This window comes from Suricata suricatta, chromosome 2 (genome assembly GCF_006229205.1).
Source record: "Suricata suricatta isolate VVHF042 chromosome 2, meerkat_22Aug2017_6uvM2_HiC, whole genome shotgun sequence".
Lineage (NCBI taxonomy): Eukaryota > Metazoa > Chordata > Mammalia > Carnivora > Herpestidae > Suricata > Suricata suricatta.
Window position 1 is genome coordinate 77,572,113 of NC_043701.1, and position 26,618 is coordinate 77,598,730.

Below are 26,618 nucleotides of genomic sequence, written 5' to 3' on the forward strand. Positions count from 1 at the left end.
ATCGACCCAGCCCTGCAAGCGCTGTTCTTTGCTCTGCCGCTAAACCACTGAGCTGTTGGCACTTTGTTTTATACCAGGAGGAAACCATTGGTGTTGATATAAGTGTCTTATTCATCAGGCATGACAGCCTTCACATTTTTAATCAGCTGAACCTCCTAGTCCACAATGTGTGACCACAGTGAGGCAAGGCAAGAACGTCGTGATGATGTTGTCTAATTTATTGCAGTTGCTCTTTAAAAGATATGACAGTATTTCAGAGCTCTAAATGCTGCAGTTTGGAAGTCTGACATCATGTGCTAATCAAAAACAGTAAATCGTGTTTGATTATAAGGGACAGCAGAGCAGTGAAGCTAGGAGTTAGTGCACGTTGTTTTGCTTTTCCTTTTAATGCATAGGCAAATATAAAGACACAAGTGAGCAAACTAGTTAATGAGTACCTAAGGCATCTTTCTGGTGCATGGTGATTGATTGGGGGTGGAGAAGGGGCGTCCTGTGCAGCAGTCAGGCAGTGTTTGTGCTTCTTGTCACTTGAGACCAGCAGCCTTAGCCACCTTCTCCGGAACGCCCTGCTCAGGCATGTGTGAATTTAGATGGATAAACTTATTGAAGGTGCAACTGAGAATTATGGTAAAGAACAAGCTAATGGTCCTGAATTCAACAACCTCATTAGAGCAGAATTGGACCTACCACAGCTTCAATTAAAAAAGAAAACAAAAACTTAGAGGTCTAAAATGCAAAGTCAAGATGAAAAAGAGATGAAAAATCCCTCGGAGGGTGAGAGGAGGAAGGACCCAGATCCCACTCTCTTTTCAACAGATCTTTTGCCACTTTCAGTGTTTAGCATGTGTAACACTTTGTGACACACATTTTGAGACCAGAGCGTCAGCATGTCTTAGTTTGTGTAGTAATGTGCCGAGCTTACTGGCTCTGTTTTTACAAAGTTGGAAGTAATGACTTGTCAACCCTGTTGTTTCTGTGAGGGTGACCAATTCATTCTGATTTGTTCCAGTTTTAAAACTGAGCCCTCCATCCAGGAAACCCCCTCAGCCCTGGCATACTGGAACGGTTGGTACCCCCGTCCCCAGTTCCTAGAAATGTTGTGGCTCCTTTAGTGAGTGCTGAGATATTTAAACCTGGAAGGTAACCTCCTGCTGCTGCTGTGCCAGAAGACATTGAACCAGTGACTAAAGGAGTAGAACTTAAAAAAAAAAACAAAAAACTTCCATTTTATTAAACCTGTTCTTATCTTACAGTCATGGTTCTATTTTTTTAGGCACTTTCATTTAATAAGAGAATAAATGGAAATATAATTTGAATGAGGAAATTAATGCTACCTGAGCTAGTATTTATTTCTCATGACATGTGATCCATAATTTTCTCTCTCAGAACTCATCTTGGCTATTAGATATAGCAACTGTTGGGGCGCCAGGCTGGCTCAGCCAATGAAGCATGCAGCTCTTAATCTCAGGGTTGTGAGTTCAAGCCTCACATTGGGGGTGAAGATTACTTAAAGCAAAATCTTAAAAAAAAAAAAAAAGATACAGTAACTTGTTATGGCAGTATAACCAGTATCAAAATGCTTGAATTGTAATTTTGTGGAGATGTGGATATGACTTTACATGTGGATCGTCTTAGTTTCCATGACTCGGCACTTAGTGATTTGTCCCTGTTCATCAGAAAGTTGTTCACTGGCACTGTTCATATTGTGAGGCTGCTACACAGGCCGGCGTTGGTGTGAGGTAAGCTGGCTGTCCAGTGTCTGCACCCCCAGTACGCCTTGTTTTGACCCTCTTCAGGAAAAAAAAAAACGTGCTATGGTAGTGTCCACAATGTGTCATTCTGTGACAATATCAGAATGGGCTCCACAAGAATAGATGTTTCTGCTAGAATATGAGGTCCATTTTTCTACCTGTGTTCAGCAGAATACCTTGGTAAAAATTGTATGACTTATGGAAAAAAACAGAGTAACAATTTTTTCAACTCAGTAACCATAATGTCTCAAGTCTATTCAAGCTGCTGTAACAGAATACCACAGAATGGGGGCTTTATGTACAACAGACATTTATTTCCCACTATTCAGGAGGCTGGAAGTCCAAGGCACCAGCAGATTCATGGCTGGTCCTTCTTCCACTTCTTTCCTGTGTCCTCAGGTGATGAAGGGGAGAGAGAGCTCTCTAAGGGCTCTTTAATAAAGGCACAAATCCCATTCATGTGAGTTCCACCCTTGTGATCTAATCATCTTCCAAAGATTCCATCTGGAAATACCATCACACTGGGGACTAGGTTTCAACAAAGGAATTTGGGGAGCATACAAACATTCAGTCTACAGCACATAAGACTCACAAAAGCAATAAAAACATTAATCAAAATACTAGCATAGTTTACAGGTGAAAGAAGATTGATGGAAGACTTGAGGATATAGAATTCTGGATTGCAGAGCAAGATGTGCTAATATCTAGGAGACATGTTCAATAAACAGTGAATTCCAAGCCAGAACATGTGGCCAAACCGTGCCAAGGGGAAGCATGTGGGTACGTGGATGGTCTGCACAGTGCCAGGCACCTCTTCAGCTCACAGGCAACTGTTTTTATGTCTCTGGCATGTGGTTGCCATGACTTGGTGGCTCAAAACTTCAACAGTAAATTTAAATCTCTCGCATGAACCGATCTGACTTCTGGTTTATGCTGATACCGTTCTTTATTTACCCATGTTTTGGAATCTAATTTCAACCACAGAAATTTGTGTTTTAGCTTTGCAGATTTCTGCAATATAATGGTTCACTAGACAGAATGACATTGTAGGTGATCATATTATATTGAAATCAAAACCCTTAACATGATAACTTCTTCAACATTTTGGACAATAATATTAGACAAGTTTTAATTTGAAAGAAAAAAAATCCACCCAAAATGAAGTCTCAGATCTCTTCTCAGATCTTTTAATTAAAGTCAGACATGAACCTTTGTGTTTCTCTGACTGCTAAATACTTAGAAGTGGTTTTATGATATTTGTGTGTGTTCATTTTAAGTTGTAAAAAATTTGCACACTGCCAGGTTACATAGCTTTGTATTTGGTTTATTTAAGTATAGTTTAGTAGGACTGTAATATATAAGGAAGGTTAAAGAGTCTGAATTCTATTTAATTAACTTATCCCACTTAGCAGGTAGTCAATTATAAAGAGATGCTGAGCAAATAAAGCTGCAAACATGAAATCCTTGGAAAGAACAAGTCACATTTGGTAAATGGTCTTCTATTCTTAACTTTGTCATTAAAATTATTTCAACAAGCTATTACAAACCTCACAGTAATATATTTTTATACATGCATACATGATTATATGTGTACAATTTTGTGTATTATATATATGATTTTGTGAAAGATAGTTTGTATCTGGGATGCTCTTAGAAGACCTAGATCAGTACTTTTCTTGTCTCCCTTCTGCCCTTCTCTTGGCCTTTACTGAGACAGGACATAACCCCTAGAATTGCCATTCACATGGGTCTAAAATGTGACTAGCCCTAGAAATAAATAATTAAATAAATAAATGAATAAATAAATAAATGACTAGTCTTTTATATTTACGTAAATCTGATTTAATAAACAGCCACACCATGAAAATACAGCATTCTTTTCAGTTCCCACTAATTATACATCATTCCATGCCTGGCCTTTAATGGAGATTTCAGTAAATGTTCATTGATAGTGATCATTATTGAAATGATATGTTAAGTTTCTTTGTGTGAGAAATGCTTTGTTTTGAAATGTTAGACTTCTAGCTTTGCCTAAGATTTTTTAATTAAAGTCTCCACTTTGGCATCAAGCTTAAAATGTGCAAAGTCACTGCAATTAGTGCATTGTACATCCATATGGATGTTACCAAATGGCTTTCAACTTAAAGGATTTGAGCTATTTTGAATGATGGACCTTCTGTTAAGCTTAAAACAAAGCCTGTCTATCTCTGCATTCATTTTAATTAATATTCTCTTGCTGGTCTCAAAGATATGTTCTCTTTTGGAGGTTGGGGGGTGGGTGGTAAGGAAGAAACATGATTATCACAAGTCAGAAATAAGTTACAGAAGTAGGTTTGACTAGTTTTCTACTTCCTTCAGGAAGCTCCCAAGGAGCTTCAATGGGATGTCAGAGTAACTGGAAAACACTGATTTGAGATGTTCTAAAAGAAAACTATATTTCTAGCCAAATCATGACATAATTAAACTCACTCAAAACAATGAAGAAATTAAGCTGTCCCCAAATTTTCTGAAATCAGTATAAAGATTAAAACTTACCATTTGGAGTCTAACATTTATATAGAATCTACAGCATAAAATTTGAATATGTGTTCTATATATACAAATGAGTATATGTGCCATATATGTATGTATTTTTATTATATGTATATATATTTATTTATTTACTTCAGAGAGATTCATGCTTGCCTTTTGCTTAGGATTTAGCAGGCTTATTTCTGGAGTTAATTTTCTGTAAGTAGTGAATGCTGCTTGAAGATGATTTAAGTACAAAAGATTAATTTCATTGTTTTTCTTAGTATTTTAAGCAAAATTAAAGTCAGAGCAGCACAGCCTGGTAGATTTTTTCTTTCCTGGATATTTTCCATGTGAAATCTTATTAATATGGTACTTGAAAAGGGGGAGCTTTCTGGACTATGTTTCCCACAATATCAGAATAAACTCTATAGACAGTATATGTATTATTTAAGGCCCTGCTTTTCTAACTATTTTCAGACATCTCCCCTAGAACCACTTTCCATATACCTTAAGAAAGATATTCACTAGGATGACCACTGGAATCCTTTGACTATCATTTGACAATTTAGGCCAAATTTGAATGCTGGTTTAAAAGTAAACAGATAAGGGGTGGGTGGCTCAGTCAGGTTAAGTGTCCAACTCTTAATTTTGGCTCAGATCATGTTCTCACATTTCATAGTATCAAGCTCCACAATGGGGCTCCATCCTTGGGGTTCTCTCTCTCCCTCTCTCTCTGCCCCTCCCCTGCTTGCACACTCTCTGTCTCAAAATAAATAAACTTTTTAAAAAAGTAGCCAGCTAAAATGATCCAAAGATATCTTTACTGAATTCTTAAGAATAATAAGTGTGAAAATTACAAAGCAGAATTGTAATTTACCAGAATGTGTGGGTAAAATAATTCATCTAACCTGTGAATAGAAAGGCATAAAATCAGTAAGTCTCGTCTGGAACACTACCATAGCAGATCCTGTTTTGTTTTGTTTTGCTTTGTTTCCAGCATGTTGGAAATCCATTCCCCATAGCCACTAGATTTGGCACAAAAATAACCTAACTTTTCCATATTGTCTGGATTTTTAATTTTTATTCCCCTTTTTAAAGCATATAATTAATTACCTATCTTTAAATCATTCCTATACCAGTAGTTTAGTTTCTACATTTGAAAAGAAGATTGGAATTGGTTTTATTTCAGGTAAACAGATAAAAGCTAAACTTGGTCAAATGACATATATTTTTCTTGAAGATAACTCAATCATTTCATAATTCTTCCCTCTCTGCGAGACATCTTAACAAAGAGTCTCTCAAACAGAAATGAGTGGATTACCCTACAGATTCACTTACATCCTGGTGAATATCCTCTCCACAATTTAGGCGATGAAAGGAAAACCTACAGTTGTTTTAATTTGGAACCAAAATAATCACTTCTCTCCAGTGAGGCCTAGAGGAGAAAAAAATGGGCCAGAGTCTTCCTGTAGGAAAAAAAAAAAAAAAAAAAAAAAAAAAAAGGAATACTTTGCAAAGGGGCAATGCAGCAGGGAAAAGAAAAAAAAAAAAGACAATAAAACAAACACAAAACCTTAGTGTGGGTAAATAGGCTAGTGAAAGAAATGCCATCTGACCACATAGAAGCACCCTGAACTGAGGTCCTCATCTGTATGGTCCCACCGGCATGTAAACTGCATGTGTGTATGTAGGGGTGTGGGTGGGTGTGTGTGTGTGTGTGTACACACAGAGATTTAATGGGGAGCACGAGGGAATTAGAAAGAGCCTGGCCCGTTTTTAATTTGGGTCTGTTTGCTTGCATTTAGCACTTTAGGGCTTCTACATTCAGTTTGCTCAAAAGAGTGATGAAGCACTCCTTGCTTATGCCTCAAATCAGAAATGCATGAAGTGCAGCTGCAGAGATAATACATTTTCCCCAAAGGCTTTGGCTGAGCAAATTAGGTGTCAATGGGGTGCCTGCGCAGGCAGTACTCTCTCTAATTAGTCTCTTGAGCCTAGTTGGTGGCGGGTATGAGATGATCTAATCAATTGGTCTGTGTCTGATGGTTCGTGTAAAAATCCTACCAGGCAGACTCTCTCCCACAGGTCACCCACCTGCACAGCAGGACTGCTCATTTTCATTTTTCATCTCCTCCATCACATGATGCTGACAGTTGGTTTTAAGAAAATTGAATCCAAAAAATATCTAGTTCATAGGGCACATGGGTCAGAACAAAGTTGCATTATGGGTACCAGCGATCCAATTAATTAATATTTATAGCTGGGAAGCTCTATGTAGATATTTCTGAATAGGGGTTTTATCAATAAAATCCAATTTCTTGTTTAAAACATTCATTTCTAGAAAAAGAACATTGTAAAAGCAGAAAGCAAGGTAAAAATGGCATCCATTAATCTGATGATATATATACTTCTGTGTTGACGTGCACTTAGTTTAGCTTGTAAGTCATATTCCCTGTTCATCTGTATTGCATATATGGTCTATTTTAATAATCAATTAAATGTAAGGGAAGGATTTATGTTGCTATTATATCTTGCTTCCCTGTGAATATCGTTTACCCTCACTCCTTCCACCTACCTCACCACACATCAAACATATGATTACATTTAGATCGTAAAGAATTTTTTTAGCAGTAAATTGATACCCCTTATATGTAGTCCTTGAAAACTGAAACTGTTGCTGATGCTGCCCACGGAGAAGAAAAGGTATCCCATGCCGCCCAGGCAGGGTACTTGGCACAGTTTGGGTTACAGAGTCATCTCACAGAGATGGAAAAGAGGCTGGCTCTCATTAGCACGATGCTTCTTTTTTATTATTGGCTTTTTCCATTAAATGTCTGAGCCCAAACATAAGTAATGGACTTATCCATAATCACCATGTTCACCATTTATTATCCAATTACTATTATTATGCATTATCCTTTATTATCCAATTCTGCTTATGCCTTGGGTTAGGTACATACTGTTCTTCTAGAGATTACACTCAAAGAATTAGGACAAAGGCAAAGACAAACCCCAGCAATGGCTTAAAAAAGTTGTAAATCAACCCAACAGGATAGTAACATGCCATGGTTTATGGTGACTACATAGTTTCTTATTATGTCAAATCAGATATACTGAAACTCAGATCACTCAAATAGGATGTCATGAGGTTTAAAAGAAAGTTTGGCCCATGGGAAGGTGTTAATTCTACCCACCTTTCTTGCCCAGTGGTGTGTCTGCCAATGTCTTACTCTGTCCCTGGCACTGGGCTCTTTCAGTAAGAGCACAGGCATGGCGTTCGCCCTCAGTCAGTGTGCCATGACGGAACCCTATGCCTAGAAACATATTCCACCCCAAACTTTCAGATTCCACTTTCTCCCTTCCTATTCATTCAGCAGTGGTTTGCTGAATATGTGAGCAGCGTCTTGGCTCTACTCTAGGGACACAATAGTTAACAAAACCAAGCTTAATCAGGAACATACTGATGCCACCTGCTTCCTTACTTGCTCCCTCACAGGGAATGTCCCCACCCTGGAGAGACTAAATGAAGTCACTCGTTCAGGAGGTCAGCCTGGGAACCAGGCCTACATTTAGTTGATGAAAGTGGTAGAATGGAGGAGAGCCAGGAACTGGCTGCAGTTGGCCCTTCAACAACATGGATTTGAACTACTCAAGTCTATTTCCATTTTGATTTTTTGATAAATACAGAACAGTGCTATGGATATATTTTCTCTTCCTTATGATTTTCTTAATAACATTTTCTCTTCTCTAGCTTACCATATTGTGGAAATATGGTGCATAATGCATATACAACATACGCGTTAATCAACTGTCATGTTACCAGTATATCTTCCAATCAAAAGTAGGCAATTAGTAGTTACTTTTGGGGGGAGTCAAAGGTTGTATGCACATTTTCAAATTTTTGTTAATGTTTTATTTATTTTTGATAGAGAGACAGAGCATGTGAGGGGGAGGGGCAGAGAGAGAAGGAGACACAGAACCGGAAGCAGGCTCCAGGCTCTGAACTAGCTGTCAGCACAGAGCCTGACGCAGGGCTCGAACCCATGAATGTGAGATCTGACCTGAGCCGAAGCCGGAGGTTTAATCGACTGGGCCACCCAGGCGCCCCTGTACGCACATTTTCAATGGTGCACAGAGCCAGTGCCCCAATCCCTACAGTGTTCGAGGATCAACTATGTATCATTTGTGTGTGATTGTAGGAACTCCATGCCTAGGTAAGCTCATGTCAGGACAAACCCACTGCTCTCCCATTCATCCAGGATGGGCAGGCTTCCTGGAAGAGGTGATATCTCTGGTGAAGCAACATGGAAGCCAAAGATCATTTTTTTCATCTCCTGAATAAAAATGTCAGATTTGGTAGCAGGGTTGGGTCCCTCCTGAAGATGCCCGTGGATGGGTGTGTTTGAAATGCTGCAGGTACTAGCGCTCTCTGCCTAGTCATGGGCCTCAGGGAAGATGTCAGTGCACAAGGCAGAATGCATGACTGTGTGGGAGCAACAGTTAGAACAAAGGATGGATTTACTTCATTTCCCTGGAAGAACAGGGTGGGATGGGGCTAAGGCAGTTGTTCTCAATTAGTTATTTTTGCTAAGGTGGTGACTTATTTAAGAAGAGGTTTGATCAAGGAGCCTGGGTGGCTCGGTCAGTTGAGTGTCCGACTCTTAATTTCACTTCAGGTTATGATCTCACAGTTCCTCAGATCCAGCCCCATGTCAAACTTGGTGCTGACAGCACGGAACCTCCTTGGGATTCTCTCTCTCTCTCTCTCTCTCTCTCTCTCTCTCTCTCTCTCTCTCTCTCTCAAAATAAAGTAAATAAACATTTAAAAAAAAAAGAGGTTTGGGGAGTCTGAGTGGCTCAGTCGGTAAGCATCCTAATTCAGCTTATGTCATGATCTCTCAGTTTGTGAGTTTGAGCCTCGTGTGGGGCTCTGTGCGGACAGCTCAGAGCCTGGAGCCTGCTTTGGATTCTGCGTCTCCCTCTCTCTCTGCACCTCCCTGGCTTGTGCCCTATCTCGGAAAAATAAATAAACATTAAAAATTTCCTTTTAAAAAGGAGGTTTGATAAAGGCATATCTGGGAGTGAGCCACCAGCAGCAAGTGTTTGAGAAAATACCTGAGCAGTGTTGACTTAGTGATAGCGAAGACCCTCTGTGTGACCTCCTTCCACCAGGCTTCTCACTCCACCCCAGGTCTCTGCCAGAAGCTTAACGTAAGGGCTTCTGTTCACGTTTGTCTCAGTCACTGAGGACATGGAAGTCATGAATGGAGTGTTACCTCTGTCTCATACCATAAACAAAAATTAATTCAAAATGAATTGAAGATCTAAAAGTAATGATTAAGCTATTAAAATACTAGAAGAAAACATAAATATTCATAACCTTAGATTTGACGATGGATTTTTAGGTATGTCACCAAAACCACAAGTGACAAAAGAAAAAATGGATAGATTGGACTTCATCCTAATTAAAATTTTCTGTGCATGAAAGAACACTGTCACCAGAGTGAAAAGATAATCCACAAAAGGGGAGTAAATATTTGCAAATCCACAGATTAATATCCAAAATATATAAAGAGTTCAACAACTCAACAGCAAAATGACAACCTAGTTTAAAAATGAAGAAAGGATCTGGAATATATATTCTCCAAAGAAGATATACAAATGTTCATCAAGCACACCAAAAGGTGCTCAACCTAACTAGTAATCATTAGGTATTTACCTAATCAGAACCATAATGAGATACCAGTTCATCCCACTATGATGTCTATAATCCAAAAAAAAAAAAAAAAAAGCAAAAACAGAAAATAACAAATATTGGCAAGGGTGTTGCAGAGAAATTGAAACCTTTATGTGTCACTGGTAGGAATATAAAATGATGCAGCCACTGTGGAAAATAGTTTTCCTATTCTCAAAAAATTAAATATAAAATTGCCATATGACCCAGCAATTCCACTCCTATTTACCCAAGAGAATAGACAACAGATATTTAAATACTTGTCCATGAATGTTCATAGCAGCACTATTTATAATAGCAAAAAGGCAAAAACAGTCCAGATACACATCAGCTCATGAATGGATGAACAAAATGGAATACTATTGGCCATAAGAAAGGATGAAGTACTGATACAGGCTCCAACATGGAAGGACAGTATGCTATGTGAAGGAAGTTCAACACGACAGGTCACATATTGTAGGATTCTGGTTGCATGAAATATCCAGAACAGGGGAAGACATAGAGACCAAAAGCAGATTAACAGTTGGCAGGGGCTGTGGCCAGAGGAGAATGGGAGTGACTGTTTCAAGAATATGAGCACTGCTTTGAGGGTGGCAAAAATGTTTTGGAGCTAGATAGAGGTGATGTTTGCCTAACATTGTGAATCTCCAAAATGCCACTAAATTATATGCTTTAAAATGGTTAATTTTATGATCTATGAATTTCACCTCAATGCCAAAGAGAAGATAGAAGGTTACCCTTTCAAAAAAAAATTATCATCTAAGTGGAGGAAATGAGTAGAGTGTGCTGTTTCTAACTCTAAGGCTGGAACTTTCTGCTCTCTTGGTCAAGGTAGCACCACACATCAGTGAAGTTCTTGGCCTGACAGGCTTCACATGCAGTAGGAGGACAGCTGTGTGTTGAGGTCTCAACAAAAGGCCAAGGTTCCTTCTTCGCTTGGGAGGATGACCGTGTGGTACTGTAGAAGGGGACAAGCAGGCCTGACGTGGCCTCGGTGACCTTGAGCTTCTAAATGGAGATGATGAGCTGGTTCTGGGATTCGGTGGAGCTGGAATCCCTGGGCTGTGTGACATGATCCTGGGAGTGTTCCTTTTCATCCTTCCTGGCAAGACATTTCCTTCCCATCCTAGGGATTCCATGAAAATGCTTAAGGACCAAAGAGAAATGTGGAGGGGAACAGAGGGAACATTCCTTCTTTCTTCTTGAACCATCCACAGGAAGTAGTTACCGAGCTTAAGCAGGCACCACTGGCAGGATGTTGGGAAGAGGTTGGCAATTCAGGTCATGCGGCCAATTTTCATTATGCTGAAGCTAGGTCTGATCATAAGCAACCAAGGAATTATATACAGCTGGATTTTTTTCAAGCATGTATGTGATCCATTTTTCTATTTCATGTTCATAAAAATGAACATGAGGATATGTCCTTTTAATGGTCTGTATGATGCTAGAGGCACTTAATTAAGACCAGTATCACTACTAATGATTTGAGGAAGGAAATTTGCTGAATTTCTTTTTCTCTAAATAATCCAAGAAGAGGTTAGGCCATTCACATTCATGGAGTTAAATTATTTTAAGGGGAAAAGTGTAGTCAGAACATTTGTTTATCTATAAGAGCTGTTTTGGTGAAGGAGAGCACTGTGCCTCCCAAATGTGTGCTCAGGGTGTCTGGAGAGAACACGGATAGGCTCACTTTGGCCTGACCAGTTTTGATGTCTCATGTAATTTAGAAAAAATGAATGATGTAAGTTTTTGTTTTTGGTTGTTGTTTTTTTTTTTTTTTACATATAGCAATTTTCTTTTTTTCCTCCTTCCAGGATTAAGTTGTCGTCATTCTGGGAAGAAAAAAAAAATACATTAATGAAGTGGCCAATAATACGAAGGGAATCACGGATCAGTTTCCTTCCCCTCCCTGTGGTGGATTTCACTTACAAGAAAATTGAAGCTGGCAAGACCCTGTTTTCTCTGCAATTTATTTAAAACCTTGCACGCATTTGGATACCTTGTGATTTCCAAGAACTATGTGAAGATTAAGCTTTGCTTACTGATACATGGCATGTATTCTTTTCAGTCTTTTGTGTTTGATTTTGTTTGATTTCCCTCTGCAGCGCAGCGTCTCTGTAAAGGTTTTTATGCTTTCACCAGCCATGTCTTAAATACATTAAGACAACACATTTGGTGTTCACACTTCTTCAGCAACGTCTGTACTTGAAAGCCACATAGTGGCATAAAGCAATGTGTGTTTTCTTTGAGAGCAGTGTACATTTTGCAACCACTAGGAAGGAAATTTTTAGCTACAGCAAGCCCGTGTTCTCAGGCTGACTTGACAACTTGGTCCCTGGCTGCGGGGCCCCACTTGTCACTTAACTTTTGAGGACATTTGCAAATGTGGTTTTTTCTTGGAAATAACTGCACGTGTATATAGGATATTGGAATCTGCTTAGCATTTTTAAACCACATAGCATGACTGTTTTCCAAGTAGGTTGGAAGTAAAGAAACAAATATCAAGCATTAAGAACAAAGACAGGGATAAATTGCTTACTTTTCAACCTCTGGAAATGGAGGTGACCTTTTACATGTTTTCTGGGTCTTGTCAACCTCTTATATTTTCCACCCACTCTGTTATGCTTCAGGAGTGTTCTAAATGGAGGAGAAAAGAATGAGGAACAGAATGCTTAAAGCCTGGGTACACGAGAATTGTCTCTGTTGGATGAGGCCTGAAAGCCATCTTTTCTAGTTAACAGTTAAAAAAGTGAATTACGAAGTTATCCAGAGTGAAAAATTTGCTCATTTACACCAAATTTGCTCATTTACACTTTTTGAAACATTCCAAGCTGATTGGAAGACGCCATTGGGGACCTTAACTTTTAACAGTCCCCTGGAAAAACCTTTCGAGCACAGGCTGTAGAAACCATGTGGGTGTCTTGCTTTCAAGATGGCAAGGGAAGAGGAAAGACCCAGCTTCCCTTGTTAGGAGGAGGAGGGACCTTGAAGGATGAAGGCACGTTTGACAAGGAGGGCAAAGTGGACTGGGCACGCGTTGTGCTCTGACGGGTAGGGAGAGCGGGCTGAGGCAGGCCCTCCCCAGTGGGGCCGGCCTCCCTGCATAGCCCCAAATAATACTGAGGCCGGGGGGCACCTAGGAAACTTCATCTAGAGCATGAAACGTCGCCCCTCAGAACAGCAATTCCTACGGAAATACTTTCATGTACATCGTTCTACCTTTTCCTATTGGTCAGAAAGAAGGAGAGACTGAGGACTTGCAATGCATCGCACTTTTTTAGGATTGAGACTAGGAATTATGAGCCAGTTTGACAAAGACATGCTCTGAGAGTCATGTGAGGGAAGAGGTTCTCTACCGTCAAAGCCAGTATTCTAGGAAATTGGACCCAGAACTTCTAAGCGTTAAAAGGGTACCTTTCCTGGAGTGGGGAGGGGGCGTGTGCCGAGGTCACAATCCAGCCTGTTCAGAAGTAGCATTCATTGAAGCCTCTAGGTGCAAAGCAAGGAATTATTTGCTAATTAATTTTAAAGAAAGCCAAAAGTTACCCAAGGCTAGAATGTTTACTAGTTGCTACCTAGAAACCTTTCCCATTCTTTTTCGGACATTCCAACCCATTGGAAATCTTCAGTGGAAATTAGGATTCCTTAAGATAAATATGGGGAGAAGATTTTACATGCAATCAAGAACGGCCTTGCCTGTGGTTTGTTTTGAATTATTTATTTGGGGGAAAGGCAGAACTTTTGTATTTTACTAACTTTAAATCAAGAGCAGCTGATGATTAAATCTTGCTATTTAATAAGCTTTCTAATTTGAACATTTGAAGATATTTAATATTAAAAAAGACTTCAGTTAGGAATGTTAGCATCATTCAGAGATACATATACCCCTGTCATAGGCAGCTTCTCTCGGGAACTGAAGCATAATGCTACTCCGTGTGGGGGGATACCTGTTTTTTACAGAGACCTATGTCTCAGAAGGTCTCGTTTAGGAGGTTTGTAGTTCCCCATCCTTGTTATCAGTACAGGAAATCCAAAGTTTGCTTTGTCTCTTTCCCCTTTTCTCTCCTACTGGCGATCCATCCTCCCTCCTCCTCTCTCCCCACCGCCTTCCACCAAGGGCAGCCACAAAAATCATTACAGAATGTGTTCATTAGCAGATTTATTATTCTGTTGAGAAAGCACTGGAATGTTTTGCAAGATTATTTTTATATGAAGGATTAGCTTGAATTCATACAGCTGGAGTAGCAGGGACACGTTAGCACAGCGCTGGCAGCAGGGCAGCCTCACTACACATACAGGATTCTGAAAGAAAAATTGGGACTTCATTTCCTTAAAGGAACAGTTTGGTTGACTTAAAAATGCAAGATACGTAGGACATGGACAAATGTTTTGCAGTACTTAAAGAAAATCAAAACAAGGGGCATAAGGCAGGGGTGGCTGTCCATCCACTGATTATGAGGGTGAGAAGCTATTTCTACCTCCCACCAGTGATGAGAAAAGTTTCCGGGGTAGCCTCCAGGTTTGCAGAGAAAGCACAGCCTCTTGATGTCCCTTCCTCAGTGTGTACACGACAGCCAGTGTAACTAACGCCCTAGCTTGTGTGTCTGTATAAGAGACCCATTGTGAACAATACCGGTTTTGTAATCTTTGTTACGTAAGAGGATGTTTAGGCTGTACATACTGGGGTAGATTATTGCCTGCCCCCATATACATAGGGTATGCTGCGTAATTGCACATAACTTTTATCTCTCTTACTGGCTTATAGGCAGAGGAAACCGTATATGTTACTGCCTTGCAATTTTCTCATACACCAAAAACAACCAAAAAAAGTCTCAAGTAAAATAAGCAATCTCCTATTTTCATTCCCCTTCCCACAGCAGCATATTTTAGAGGCACACGCAAAATCGACATTCTCTAGTTGGAAGTGGATTTTTTAAATTTTTCTTTTATCTTTTTTTTTGTATGATACACTGAGATGTGTACTTTCTAGCAGGAGGTCAGTACCTAAGAAATGTGTTAGCATCATTCAGAAAACTATTATACTCCAAAATGAAACATAGTAAGGAGAATGGAATAATACATGTTGCATATTTGTTACCAAGTGTAATTTGTCTGTATTATGAAAGGTGTAATGGTTTGTCAGTTGTCACTGTTGTTTTCTTGTAACATGATATGGAATAAAGTGTAGCAGAACCTCTGTACATTTTCTTGCTACATCTTCTTGGTAGGTGCCATATAACACCAGTACTGTGTCCAAGAAACATTGTCTTAACTCCTAGACAGTCATTCTTAGAGTTAAATGAGAGAGGAAACACACAAGGCTCTTGGATGTGGGAAGGAGTGAGTTACCTGGAATGTTCTAGGAGTGTGTTAAACTCGCCCCCACACTTTTTTTTAAGATTTTACTTTTTAAAGTAATCTTTACACCCAACGTGGGGCTCAAATCTACAACCCTGAGATCAGGAGTTGCATGCTCCACCCACTGAGTCAGCCAGGCGCCCCAAACCCTCCCTTTTTTTTTTTTTTGGACATAACTATGTCAAACTTGGGTAAAAGGGAGGAGGCTGCAAAAGATAAGTCTGTGGGTTCCATAATCTTTGCAATTCCACAGCTCCTTAGTGACATCCACCACACGTGCCATGTATCTGGTTTTCTTTAATAACCTATTTATCTTTTATTGTCTCTGTCTCAATTATTTTGTACATATTCTAAGATGAGGTGAATAGATTACCCTCCTCCAAATACAAATCAAAGCCATAGCATGCCCACCTTCTACAGAAGCATCTTTCCCTGAGCTGAGCACACTTCCCTGGACACCATGCATCGGGTGCCTGCACCCGGATGGGCAGGGCTTTGGAGCCTCCACTCTGATTGACACCACCACCTCAGGAAGCCAGTCACATTGCTGTCATCACCTCCTCCTCCTTGTCACATCTGTCAGCTTCACAACTGCAAACAAACCCGTAATGGTTCCATAAACTGCTAATAGTGTTTGTACCAGATACAGTTATCAATATTTGGCGATTTTAAATGTTTACCATTCAAGGCAAAAACCAAGGTTCAAGTGTTATGTTAGGATGGCACAGGACCCCAGGCTTTCCCCTGGGAAGACCCTCACTCACCACCAGCAGCCACTTCAGGTTTTCCTTCCCTTGCTCCTCTCCTACCACTTCTGTGATTTCAGTGTGTAAGCCCTTCACCAGCTTGACATTCTCAAAAAACGTAAGTGTCCTCAGCTGATGCATGTTCCATTCCAGAGAAGCTCCTTGGAGCTGCCACATCTTCAGCCCCCCAAACGCCCCTGCTGTTTCTCCTGAAGCAGCAAGTCATGGGTACCAAGGACACGCATTTTCACGGGGTGGTCCTGGCCCCACCAGTGGATTCTCAGGAGATTGTGTAAAGGCAGACTGCGTGGTCCCAAGGCAGAGATAATAGGCAACTCTCTGTTAAATGGGAGTCATAAATCACCCTGAAAGGTGATTAGAATTACAGAGGTGTCAAAAGAATAACTAGTTTCTGGGAGTTGTTTCAAGGCAGCAAAATGTATGCCACCATCCTGCTTCCAACAGTGACGGGAGCACGCATGCCCACTGTTGAGGTCATTTCCACAAGCTTCCGCAGCGGGCTCACATTTCAGAGCTTCCCCGTGTGATTTAGTCCTATGAGCTCTTAAAAAAAAAAGAAAGGAGGAGGAAGAGGGCTAGTATCTACAAGAAGCCAAAGAAATGGCCTTGAGAAATATTTTTACCTTTTTTTGTGGCAGTCGAGATGACAGTCATCTTCCAGCTCCATAATTGCCCAATGTTCTCTTCTTTTTCTGCAGAGCTATTGTAGCCCCGCCAGGTTGGAGGACGTGATGTGTGCTGGCTGAGGAAAGCAGTTACAAGTCAGGAGGGCGGCACTCCTAGAGTTTCTGTTGGCCCCCAGAGTATAGAGAAACCAGAGGGGAAGGTGTCGGAGCAACCCTGTGCCACTAGGTTAACACGTACAGTTGCTGGATAATGGCGGGCATTGTAAATCTCCGCAACGAGAACCCCACAGCGGTCCAGCAGCCTGCTGCTACCAGTGGGTGGTGGCGTTATGGGCATTAGCTTTGAGAAGCTTATACAGCAGAGGGGGCTAGGATAAAGGACACAAATCAGGGGAAAACTGACAAGATTAAAAAAAAAAATCCAAGGCCTCGTATTTACTGTTCATCCCCCATGCTCTCGGTGTACTGTATTGTCTGCGTTGAGTCCTGCTGAGAGAGAGCCAGGCACAATAATAGCTCGGAGCAGCCTTGCCGCCCCAGAGCCAGCTTCTGCCAACGGGGCTGAGTGTGCTGGTGGAGAATGGGAATCTGATGAAGTTGTCTTTTTTTCCTTCCCTGCGAGACCACCAATAATTATGGAGGACATGCTGCAAAGATGGGGTAAGGGTTCCCTATTGGAGTGTATCCTAAGACGTGACCCACCGGGGGCCCGGGCGAAGGTGTGTGCCACCACAGTCAGAGGTGCGCCTGCCTGCCAGAGGCTCACCCAGGGACGCGTGTTTGAGCCGAAAGTTCAAGCATTTTGAGAGGTAGAAATGAAACTTCGTTTCATACCTCATGCCACAGTGTGAAACAATGACCCTTCTCCCTCGCTCCACCTTCAGCCAAATCAGGTAACTAGGGACCGTGTATCCTCAGAGCAAGGCTGTCGTCCACTCAGGCTCTAGCACAGGCCTCGAAACCTTAATTTGCCTTACATTTGGGGAACTCAGATCCTCATGCATCCATTCTCTGAGCCCAGTGGCACAGCCCTGGTTCTCATTAAAATCGTGGGGATGTCTTAAAAACACCTGAATGCTGGACCAATGTATCCTAAAAATACTGAGAGTAGGGCTCTGGCATTGGTCTGTTTGGGGAACTCAACAGGTGACTGTTGAGCTGAGCCAAGTGAGAGCGCCCTTCTTCCCGTCTGCTGCGGCTCTAAGCAGAAAGTAGGCAAACGGTTCCTGTAAGAGTCACACAGGAAATGTATTCAGTCTCTGTCACAACTGCTCACTCTGCTGTCATAGTATGAAAGCAGCTGTGCACAGTACACACATATTCAATGAGTTTGGCTATGTGCCAAACAATTCATGGGTGCTGATGTTTGCATTGCATATGATTTTCACAAATCATGAAATATTTTTCTTTTGATTTTTAAACACTGTAAATGTAAAGCCCATTTTAGCTCACAGCCTCTATAAAAACATGCAGTGGGCAAGGATTTGCCTGGGGCCTGTAGCTTGCTTACCTTAGCTCAAAATACAGCCATGGTAATAAGGAGGTAACGGGAACCCACTCCTGACATTTACTGGGCCCAGGGTAGAGTCAAAAGGGAGACCCACATACCTTATCTCTAAATCTTTAAAAATGTAAAGCCAACTAACAAATTGTCAAATATATTCTATTCTCGTACCCTGACAAATACATGTTCATAATAACCTAGAAAGTCAGTGTCTGCACTTAGAATTCCTTCAGGTTCTTCACCAAAATGTGTCAGCATGAGGACAGCCTGACCTAAGCCCTCTCTGTGCTCTACACGTCCCATTCCTGTAGCTCCAGGGGGCGTGTATCCAGAGGGAGGGGCCACACATGTGCGCCTATGAACACCTCCCCCGCCACCTCCAGCCCTACATCCATACTTTGTCCTACCTTGGCAAACAGCCCTTCCTTGGTCAGCCCTTGGGGATCAGGTGCACATCCTCAGGGAAGGAGGTTTGGGGGAAGACTCCATATATGGAGAAAATTCCAGAGTCCCAGACATCTGGAGTACATGGAATAGAAGTGGGGGAGGCAAGTTCCTGCATTGTACCGTGGAGTACTCATTCTCTGTTGGGAGGGCTATGCCTGTGGAACTTTGGAGCCAGACCCTTTAAACATAGGAACCAGAACAGGAAGAAAAAAACAAGAACAAGAAAGAGAACAGGAGCCCCTCTTGCCTGGGCTTAAGGGCAATGCTGATGGTGATAAGAGCCTGAGAACTAGTTCCAGGGTTTTCAAGCCCCTTATGTATTTATTTCATGGACCCACTCTACTCCAAACCCGTAGAAGTGGGCCTCATAATGTGAGGCAGAACCATTGTGACAAAAGGGCAAAACTTTGTTTGCTCTCTCTCGAAATTAAAGGATCTGGCCTCCTCTCAGTCATCTACTAAAAACAGCTGGTACCAGTTCACAAAACTTGACCGTTCTATATGTAGGAATTGTGTGAGTCACTTCTTCAGTCACTAAATACCTGAAATCAGATGGGAGTATGTACACTACCAAAATGGGCAAAATCTACAAATCAGGTCTTTTTTATGTTTTCCCCTTTCTCTCCAGGCTTACCTCCCACCTCTCTGTGCACACACCCTCCATCTGCACCGTGCTCACCTCCCCCTGATCCCTGGGTGTTCCAGACCCTCTCATGGTCCTGTTCTGCACACACTGCCCCTCTGATGAGAACGCCTCTTCCTGCTCTTCTAGCAGCCAGACTCCTATTAATCCTTTTAAGACCCTGTTCAAAAAGTCTTGCAAAACATTCCAGTACTCCGCTCAAAACAATTTCCCCTTCTTCCAAGTCCCCACTTCACTTTGAAAATAGTAACAATACAATCTTTTTTCAATCTCTTTACCTTCAAGATTGACAATGGTGACTAAGGCCCAGTACTTAACAATTTTTTAAAATAAATCAGTTATTATAGGATAATACAGATAAAACAAGAGTGAAATGGAATATAGTTTACCTTCCTACAAAAGCTTTTAGAATCCTGCAAACAACATGAACATACTGCATGTACACTATATGTGACTGCACACAAAGCACTGCCTAGCTCTGTGGGAGAAGTAAAAGCCAAAGAGGAAAGAGTTCAGGTTGTCTCCTCAGGGGCGCCTGGGTGGCTCAGTCAGTAGAGTGTCTGACTCTTGATTTTGGCTCAGGTCATGATCTCAGCTCCCTTACTGAGCATGGATACTGCTTGGACTCTCTCCCTGTGCCCCTCTCCTGGCTTGTGCTCTTTCTCCCCTCTATCTAAAACAAAAACAAAACAAACAAAAACACTTTTCTTTAACTTGGGGCACCTGGCTGGCTCAGTCAGTTAAGCATCCAACTTCAGCTCAGGTCATGATCTCACGTGAGTTCGAGCCTCACGTCAGGTTCCATGCTGTCAGCATGGAGCCCACTTCAGATCCTCTGTCTCCCCTCTGCCCCTCCCACGCTCACGTGCTCACTCTCTTTCTGTCTCAAAAATAAATATTTTAAAAATTTAAAAAAATTAAAGAAATGCCTGGATGGCTTATCCAGTTAGGCATTCAACTCTTGATTTCAGCTTAGGTCATGGTCTCACAATAATGAGATCGAGTCCCATGGATTCTCTCTCTCTCTCTCTCTCTCTCTCTCTCTCTCTCTCTCTCTCTCTCCCTCCCCCCCCCAATAAATAAATAAATTCAAAAAAAATTTAAATCTCCTCAAGTGAGTCCAGTGGTCAACCATGACAGCAGACCGCTCTGGAGGGAAGTTTAGGTGTGGAACACTATCCAATCTATTTGTCTCTGATTTCTCCTCCACCCTCTCCACCTGAAGATTCTATTCAAATTGCAAATCATTTGAGAAACACTCAATTTGAGGGGAGCCTGTTGGCAAGTTATTTCCTATATCTTCACAGAGCAAACTAAAACAGAAATTTCCATGTTTCTCCCATGTTTTGTGAAATAGTGACAGCATACTGAATCTATGTACCTCTCATATGGACACTAGAGCTACAACATGCGTTCTGATTTGCTTGTCTTACTGAGCACACAGGAGAAGCACACCCTGGGTGGGGGGGGCTAAATTTCCCTTCAGTCTCTGTGCCAGTTGTCTGCCAAGCATACCAGAGAATTCACAGTAGGCATTAGAAAGTACTATTTTTCTTTTTGCTGTTGGTCAGTAACATCCAGGTGAGGTTGCATGCTTTCAGTTTTTACCAAGATTGAAAACCAAACATGGTACTCTATAAATGTCATTGAAGGGTCCCCATTATTGTTCATCCCATATCATTTTATGACCAAATTTATTCATAAGTTTATTATTAGAATCATGCTATTTTTGTTCATCTCTTTCTGTGGGCCATAAACAGACCCCAAGAGTACAGGTGCGTCTTGACTAAAATGTTGCTGCCTTGCATGGAGGTCATTGGCTGGTGACTGTGGTCCTATCATTAGTGGCTCGGTTGGGTACAGCATTCAGCTGGAAACCCTGGAGGAAAGCCTTGTCCCTTACTGAAGAGTAGACAGGCAGCTGTTTGCACACGGTGGAAATGGAAGTTGGGTGTGTGGTCTCCCACCTCCCCTGCAATGCAGAGAGAATCTGGGGTGGGCTGAGAAGGGGCCTCTGTGTGCTGTCTTGCTGATCTCAGCGTGGCATTAAGGGGAACTCCCAGGGTAAACTAGACTGGAATGCTCAGGAGGGATTTGCAAAGCCAGGGCACCAGATTATTAAGGACTAGCCTTAAAGCTTCATATCAGAGATGTTAAGACATAGAGTCAGATGGAAGTAGAAAACCAGAGACTAGGAGAGAAAAAGCAAGGACCAAGTAATCTGGACAAAACCCGGACATGCTGGCCAACATTTACTACTGAGTCTGCACAGACTCCTATGATAGAGTCTTGCTGAAGAAATGTGACTGGTGTCCTCCTTGTTCTGATTGTCTGTTGCTGTATAACAAATCATCCTAAAATGTAGTGCCTTCAAATGACAGTCATTTATCATCTCTCACAATTTCTATGGCAGGAGTTCAGGAGCAGTTTGGCTGAGTGGTTCTGACTTGTGATTTCTCATGAGGCTGCAGTCAGATGGTGGCTTAGCTGGAGTCATCTTTACAGCCTCATCCCTCACATATCCGATGCCAGAGCCGGGAACTGAAATAGCTCGTACAGAGCATCTCTAACCTAATGTGATTTCTCCACAAGGTCCTTTAAGCATGAGGCTCAGGGTAGCTGGACATTTTATATGGTGGTTCATGGCTCCAAACATCATGCACCAAGAGAACTAGGTGGAAGCCTCATTGCTTTTTGTGACCTAGGATTCTATTTGTTGAAGCGAGTCACTAAGACCAGACTATATTTACAGGGAGAATTAGATTCCACCATCGAATGGAAAGAATGGCAAAAAGAATTGTGGGCACGTTTGAAAATTATGACAATCTGCCCTCCAGCCAGAAGTTCTTTATATTGATCCCACATGCAAATACTCTCGCCCCCTCCTATGACCCTTAAATATCTCATCTGGAATGCATCCATCTCAGATTTAAGGTCTGGTTACCCATCATCCAAGTCAGGCTCAGGTGCTGCTCCACAGGTGCAGATCCTCAACTACAACCTCCTGAATACTGTTCTTGGTCTGAAGGGATGTGGTCTAAAGTGAAAAGGTACTGCTACCCCAACCAGCATACTTTGGTAAGATAGGCATGGATTAGCCACTATAGACATTCAGGAGTCTGTGTCAATCAGCTAATTGGTCTGTAGCAATTTTGAAATCCAGTGAGGGAGAAAGAATGCATGTGTGCACTGGGGAGAGGCAGAGAGAGAGGGAGAGAAAGAATCCCAAGCAGGTCCCGTGCTGTCAGCCTGACACAGATTCCATCTCATGAAGCTCAAGATCATGATCTGAGCCAAAATCAAGAGTCAGAGTGAGTGAGCCACTCAGGCTCCCAAACCAAGTTCCTTGATTAGAGCTGAGTATTATTCCTCCCTTTGAATTATTCTTGATGTTCTAGAAAATGTGCCCCTTCTTTATAGCTGAGCAGTTTTCTCAGACTGCTTCTTTCCCAGAGAATTTTAGGAGCCCAAAAGCCTCTTTTCATTGTATACTACTTGTCCCTTTTTAGCCTGAACTGTTTTCATTAGTTTAAGTCTCTTTAAAATTTTGTTTCCCCTCAGTCTTATTTGAGATTCACTCCATTAGACAAAAAACACATCTATAAATCTCACTGAAATAAGCTTTTCTCTACCTTAGACTCCCTCTAAGCCAGGCCCTTAAGATTTTTAGAAACATTTCTACTAATGGAGACATCGAAAAGGCAGCCCTTTTAGAGGGAAAGAATAGCACTGCTTTAAATCCGTGTGAGGTCTAAACAAAGGATTCCAAAGTCACACCACTTCCTTCATCTTTCGATGGAAATTACATATTGTAATTTTAGCCTCATCTGCCACCTGGAGAGGATGGAACTGAGAAATAGTTTTATTTTGCTTTTTTTTTTTTTTTTTTTAACTTCATCTCTCTCCTTTCATAGAAGGGTCAGGAGGCACCTTCAACCCTGGGTCTGGAAAACTTACTGGGTCATGGGCCCATTAGGTGCATTTTCTATTTTCCATGTCACCACTGGTGTAAACTGCCCACTCTTCAGGACCGGGGTCTCCTCTCCTCCAACTGCCATTACTGTGTTCACCTTCCTTCAGTCTCTCGCCAACGGCCTCCACTCTGGTCCCAAACCAGTGCCACATGTTTGAACATACACTAAAGCAATGCCTTGCCTCTAAGTACCAAAAAATTTCCACTAATCTCTTGTTGTGAAACAAATCACCCTCAAAATTGGTCACCTAAAAATAGCACTCACCTGTTTTCTCTTTCATGGTTTCTGTAAATCCAGCATTCGGGGTCAGCCTGTTTGGGGGGTTCTGGTCCAAGATCTCAGATATTCCTGGGTTTGGGGCCAACTCAAAGGCTACTTTGCTCACATGCCCATGGGTGGGAATACTTGCATGGCCGGAACTGAGCCTGCTGGTCTCTGTGGTCCCTCTCTGCAGGTTCTCTAGCATGGTGGTTTCCATGCTCCAAGGGAAGGCATGCTCCACGAGAGGCAGCCAGGCAGATGCTGTATCCCCTCTGACAAACAGCCTTGAAAGCCACATAGAGTCGCTCCTGCTATCTACTCTTAATTAGAAGCAAATCACTAAGGTCAGCGCAGTATTTAAAGAGAGGGGAATTAGATCCCATCTCTGTAGGAGTGATGTTTCAAATCATTCCCAGACTTGTGTTAAGACTGCCACCCCTCTGGGGTAAACAACATAGAGGCGCTGTCTTCGTGTGCATTTGCTTACTGATCAGGATGAGTTTGGTAGACGGGGAGAAAGTCCAAGACTATGATTTTCTTGGAATTCTGAGAGTTAGGTCTCTGTTTTTCAATTATCTGCAACTGCATGCTGTCCCCCATAAACACTTGGGAAACCTTGGCCCTGCTCTCCTGCTTTTGAATCTGAAGGTGATAACTGCCTGGAGCCCCACTTGCCTCACAGGAAACCCTGCGTTAGACAGAGTTTTGTCGTTCCCCGTCAGCTTCCTGCTTCCCAAATCCAAGCAGCCACTGTCCCAGAGGAAAAAGATCCTCCTGAAGGAGCCAACAAGCAGCACTCTCTCCATCTCTAGCCTCTAAGACTCGATAATGCTTGGATTTGACTTAGCCTGAGTAAGTAGCTTTTTCATACTAATTTTTTAAAACCCTGTTGTGCCAAAGGATTAAATAAGCAATTGTCTAGCTTTAAATGCCCCATGGGGGACTAAAATAACACCTTTCAAGACAGACTATCTAGTTTTTTAACCCACTTCATTTAAGGCAACAAAATCTCGTTTCTACAAGGTTTTGGCTGTGTGGAATGCAAGTGCTGTAGCCCTAGTTAAGATACTGTACAGTTTTCAAAGCAGAGGGAAATTCTAGGAGTGCAGAGATTTTTCTTTGCAGGCTGACAAATGAAAGTATATATATGGAGGGGGGCAAAGGCGTTCTGTTCAACCCTCAGAGATGACTGGAGTCTTCTTTTCTATATTTAGACTATGTCTTGTAATTCATGAAAATGGATTGCTTGTTCTCCTTCTAAAACCATTCTCCCTCTGCCCCCTACTCTCCCCAGGCTTTATTTATTTATTTTTAAAAATAACTGAGTCACATGTGAGCCATTTCTAAAGCTTAAGACTTATTTTTAACAGCTTTCTCAAACACAAATCCCATTGTTCACATCCTTAGGGACAGCGAGTTACTCCAGAGGAAAAAAATGTAGAGATTTTGTATACATTTTTTATTCAGTGAATAATTTATATTAAAATAAATTGTGCAGGAAATGTGAAAGATCTTTGAGTAATCCAAAGATTACTGTACTGGGAACCAAAAAAGAAATGATTGAAATCGAAGAAGCTTTGGAGGGAGCTGTGAGGGGAATTTTCATTTTCAAAGTTTTTTTAGTGGTGTCCTTGTTACTCTTTTGAATGCGAAGATTCTGTCACTCACGGAACTCCCTCCACGCGACATTGTTCCCGTCCTCCTCCCCACTGTGACCAGCCTTGCTGGGAATCTGAAAAGTTTTGATAGAGACTCAGCTGAGGGAAACCTCACAGATCGCTGATTTAGTGTAGATCAGACCAATGCGGGGCGGAAAGTCAGCAAGTGGAGCAGGAGATAAAGAGAAGCAGCAGGCTACTATGACAAAATATTATATCGAATCAAATCAATGTCTAGCTCTTAGTCTCTTAACTTTAATTACATCTTTCCTTCTTGGGTATCAACAACGTTGCTGCCGAGCCCTACAGCTATGGGGACGTGCAGGCCTCCGGCTCCCGGAGACAGACAGATGCAACATCAATCTTCCTTGTTGCTCTTTCAGAGGACTCGCAGCGCTGCTGCCATATGCGGTGAATGGGACATTAGAGGTGACTATTTCCCACAAGGGTGCTTTTTTAGATTTACCTTCAGGAAGTAAAGATGCTTCATTGTTTTAAAGGGGATTTTGTCGGCTAAGATCGTGGGAATCGCAGCAGCAAGAGAGCTAACGCTGGGGTAAAAGTATCAATTAGCAACCCTACAACTAACTTTCTGCTCAGCCTCTAAGGATGGCAGATGAGGTTGACGGCCAGTCACCTCTATCCAAAAAGTTTGTTCATGACCAGAGAGAGTGGCCAGGCTAACAGACTGCCTTAATTTTAAAAGGGGAAAGCCCAGCGGTCAAGCTCTGCTTTTGAACAGAGAATCTCAAAGAACATATTTGAATCTATGAACATGCACTTAACCAGAATATGGTCTTTTCCTGAATTGTCTTAATGCTTTAATGTCTCATTTTTTCTGTGTATGGAGTCCCACATCAAGCTCCACACTGACAGCATGGAGCCTGCTTAGGATTCTCACTCTCCCTCTCCCCTGCTGGCTCGCTCTCTCTTGAAATAAAGAAATAAACATTAAAGAAAAAAAGAATTATACTGCAAACATTAAGAGCCAGAATCGAAGTTCTTGACTCTATTCAAGGAGACATGTGGAGCTGAGAAACAGATCTGGGTTTAGAAGAGATGGAGTTCCGTAATCTTTGATTAAAACCTCTTCCTCGTGAACATAAATGTTAAAACAAGCATCATCTAACAGCCGAGGAACCCCCGCTGAATTTAAACACATCTAAAGAGGGGTTTGAAGGAGGGCACCTAGCACAAAGAGATATCTGGGAAGCAGATTCTTTGTGTAGAAAGATAGTTGATGCTTTCTAGAGATTTAAGCAAATTAAGTCAGAACACCTGTGTTCCACAGGCTAGCTGGAGCAACTGATAATTCTCAGGGTTTACTGTAAACTTCATTGGCTTGAACAAGTGTTGCCACTGCCTCTGTGAGACTCAAAAG

General features: G+C 41.7%; 1 protein-coding gene across 4 annotated transcripts in view; it reads left to right on the plus strand.

The window, feature by feature from the left end:
* The window catches only part of CDK14 (cyclin dependent kinase 14), a 583,363-nt gene extending 566,227 nt beyond the window's left edge, over positions 1–17,136 (plus strand). For 3 of the 4 annotated variants that reach the window (XM_029928660.1, XM_029928637.1, XM_029928667.1), the window contains one exon: positions 11,814–15,200. The gene's annotated coding sequence lies outside the window, so the exon portion shown is untranslated. Of the gene's footprint in view, positions 1–11,813; positions 15,201–16,822 lie in introns of those variants that run through there. The other variant, XM_029928646.1, reaches the window with a different exon arrangement.
* The last annotated feature ends 9,482 nt before the right edge of the window (positions 17,137–26,618 follow it).